The 3,766-nt window shown below is 33.3% G+C and overlaps 1 pseudogene; it reads left to right on the top strand.

Annotated features, from left to right (window-relative positions):
* The first annotated feature begins 1,683 nt into the window (after nt 1-1,683).
* On the top strand, nt 1,684-2,032 carry LOC148754999 (protein yippee-like 1 pseudogene; annotated as a pseudogene).
* The last annotated feature ends 1,734 nt before the right edge of the window (nt 2,033-3,766 follow it).

Genomic DNA, 3,766 nt, shown 5'->3' with positions numbered 1-3,766 from the left:
AATGGAGAATCTGAACGAGTTCTTCTTTTCAGTTTATCTATCAAGTAAATCTCAATAGGTCATGAATACATTCCCTGATGTGAACTTCTAGTGGTTTTTTTCCCTTTACTTTTCATGCTTAGCACTTTATGGAAAAAAACAATACCAATTATTGAAAAGATTATCTTATTACTACTGCTTCAGTGCCACCTTTGTTGTAAATCAAATGACCAATATGTGAGTATTTTCTGTATGTTCTAGTATGTTCCAGTGGTATGAGTCTATCTTTGCACCAATATCACGCTACCTCAATATTGTAAGTAAACCTTGGTATCTTATAGAGTTAATCTCCCCAACTCTATTCTTGAAGAGTGTCTTGCCTATTCCTGGACCTTTGCATTTCCATATAGTTTTTAAATCAGTTTGTCAGTTTCTACACACACACAGAAACTGGCATATTGATGGGGACTGACTGCATCTCTACATTGCTGAATTTCTAATCCAGGGCTATGGTACGGCTCTCCACTTATTTACGGCTTCTTCAATTTCTCCTAATATTTTTAGTTTTCTGAGGAGAGAATTCACAAATTTTTGGTAGCTATATTTCTAGGTTATTGGTTTTGAAAATGCATACTTTTATTTTCTAATTAATTATTGCTGATATATATATAATATATAATTTTGTATAGTGATCTTATATTTGGCAAGCTTACTAAATTCACTTATTCATCTAAATAATTTATATAATATTTATTTTGGATTTTCTATGATTAACAAGAGTTTTATTTCTTCTTTCATAGGCATTTTATACATACACACACACACATGCACACTTCTTTTTGCTTTATTGCGCTGGCTGGCTAAGCTCTTAAATGCAAATGTTGAATAGAAAATGGTGATAGTGGATATACTTGTCTTGTTTCTGATTTCAAAAAGGAGGACCTTTTGTGGGTACTCTATCAGATTAAGAAAGTTTCCTTCTATTTCGAGTTTGCTCAGATTTTATCATCATAAATGAATGTTAATTTTTATTAAATATGCTTTCTGCCTCTATGGAGATAATCTTATGACTTCTTCCTTTGTTCTTTCATACAATTACATTGGTTGATATTTGAATGTTGAACCAGACTTACATTTCTGGTGCACACACACACAAATACCAAAGAAAAACAAAACCAAAAACAATAAAAAACTTTGGTCCTAATGTTGATGAAAAAATACAAAATGTATTGCTGGATTCAGCAATATTCATGACTGAAATTGGTGTGTAATTTCACTTTTCCATAACATCCCTATCAGGCCATTTTATCGAGATTAAGCAGGCTTTATAAATGAGTTTGGTCCACGACAGGGAGAATGCTTCATGCCCCATAGAGGAGCTAACAAGCCCAGGGATTCCTGACAGCCTGAGCAAGGAGCACCCAGCCACATGGCGAACTGACTGACCGATAAGCCAGCTGATGGCAGGATCAACTAGTCAGATAGGTGCTGTGGGTGGGGCTGTGGGGAGGGGAGCTGGCCAGGGCATGTTGGCTGAGCATGCCCTGTGATATTTTCTCTCATCTGTACGGAAAATACCTCACACCCTTCAGAATAACAGCTTTTGCCTGCATCTTCCAGGGTTTCTTTTGTGATAGAAACCAAGAGTTGCAATTCTTCATCGGCCAGCCCTGAACTAAGACACTTCCATCAGAGAAGATAAAAATGACATACTCCAAAACTTTCCAAAGTTTTCTGCCAAATTGTCACTGAATATACGGCTGTACCTACTGCAAAGCTCATTTAGCAAATTATGATGTGTTGATCTGCAAGTCCTTTTGTGTTAGTCAACATCAAGCCTCCCTCTTTAATTCTGGGTGGATGTAGGTTGCAATTCAGCAGAAGGCAGCCCCTCTCCCCAGTTAACATGTTATAGCAGATATCTACTGTGAAAACCATAATAATCACTCTTGGTTGGAAATACGAACCTGCCTTTGAGAGTAGGCAGCAATACAAGAGATAAAAGTTTATTACTGAGTTAGCTCACATGTTCCAAGACACTAATTTGGGGTGAAAACTTACCATTCTATTTTGAATACCATTTTTTCTAAAGGGACTGTAAACAAGATGGAAATAAAAGGAGCGTCCTGGTTGACAATATTTCTTGAACTTGAACCTCACAGGCTAGCAGCAAAGCTCATGCCATTCTTTATGGTTTCTCTGGCCTATTCTTCTTGGAAAAGGTATCCCTTCACATATATACGCATGTGTGTGTGTGTGTGTGTGTGTGTGTGTGTGTGTGTGTACACATATACATAAAATTTATGAAGCTATTTCTAAAGTTCCTAATGACCTTTTCCAAAACATTCATGTTATAGAGAATGAACTAACTGATGCTTCATGTATCAACTAATAGCTCCTTTTAGCCCATGTTTTTTATGTAGAATTTGGTTATGCACATATCTACCTAAACATCTTTACTTATGTTCAGTGAATAGCCATAATGAGAATTTCTAAAAAATATAGTAATGGAGTCTCTTTTATATAAAAACGTCTCATCACCCTTTATATTATAAAAACTGTAAATATTGTAAATTAAATGAGTATTCTTCTTGCAGATTAATTACTAAAGCTATAGTGCTCGTCGAAGTATCTTCTGGAAGCCATCATTAAATTTATATGTCAAAGGTGTTTTTAACTTTGCTCAAAAACAGAGACACCCACAATTTTATACAAGCTGTTAATGGAGAAAAGTGTCTAATGTTAATATCTTGCCTATTTATGCAATGAGGTATCTTATCTAAAAAATCAGGTGAACTAGTTGTTAAAAATGACTGCCTGCCTAGAGGAAGAAAAAGTCATTCATTATTAAACAAAATTTTGTCTCTTGTTCAGTTATTGAAATTGAAAACTGTACCTATAATGGTAACAGTAACTTAAATATCAGTAAATTATTTTATGACTCATTCAATGAAGACAGGAATTCCTCGGCTTCTATCAATTTACCTGAAGAAAAATATTTTTTTTTTTGCAAATCAAAGGGCCTAGACCAAAAGAAAATTAAATACTTGACATACCCCAGACACATGAAAATTTTTTTCAGAAGGTTAAAATAACAAGATAGGTTTTAAATTTTTAAGTCAATTAATATATGATTCTCTGGATTTTTTAAAAACTGAGTTGGGAAGTTTTCCCTCTTCTTCTACTTGCTAGAAGAGATTGTATAAAACTGGTATTGTTTCTTTCTCAAGTAAATGGTAAAAGAGAAGCCATCTGAGCCTGGAGTTTTCTTTGAGTGAAGGTTTTTAACTATGTACCAACACAATTTTTTTTTAAATCCTATAGAATTCTTCAGATTTTTTTTCTAAGTTGCATTTTTCTAGGGGTTTTTTTCAATTTATCTAAATTTGTACTTTTGTATTTCTAGTAATTTGTCCATTTCATCTAAATATTTTAACGAATTGCCATAAACCAGTTCATAACATTTTTATGTTATTTAATATCTGTAGGATATAGAGTGAAGTCTCATTTATCATTTCTCCCTTCTTGATGCTGAATTTTGCCAATGTGTTTATTATCAGTTATTCTTTTCAAGAAACTTGCTTTCGGCTTCAAAAATCTTTATTGTATATACATTAGGAAATATTTTCATTAATATCTGCTCCAATCTTTATTATTTTTCCTTCTTTATTTGTGTTTAATATGCTGTTCTTTTTTCTTAATTTCTTGAGATAGATGCTTAGATCATTTACTTTTACCATTTTCTTTTATAAATAGATGTGTTTAAGCCCTTAAACTTTCCTTTATG

The sequence above is a fragment of the Rhinolophus sinicus genome, chromosome 16 (assembly GCF_057876585.1).
Source record: "Rhinolophus sinicus isolate RSI-liver-muscle chromosome 16, RSI-T2T, whole genome shotgun sequence".
Taxonomy (NCBI): domain Eukaryota; kingdom Metazoa; phylum Chordata; class Mammalia; order Chiroptera; family Rhinolophidae; genus Rhinolophus; species Rhinolophus sinicus.
The sequence above is the reverse complement of the archived record's forward strand: the minus strand, read 5'-3'. Positions and strand labels throughout refer to the sequence as shown.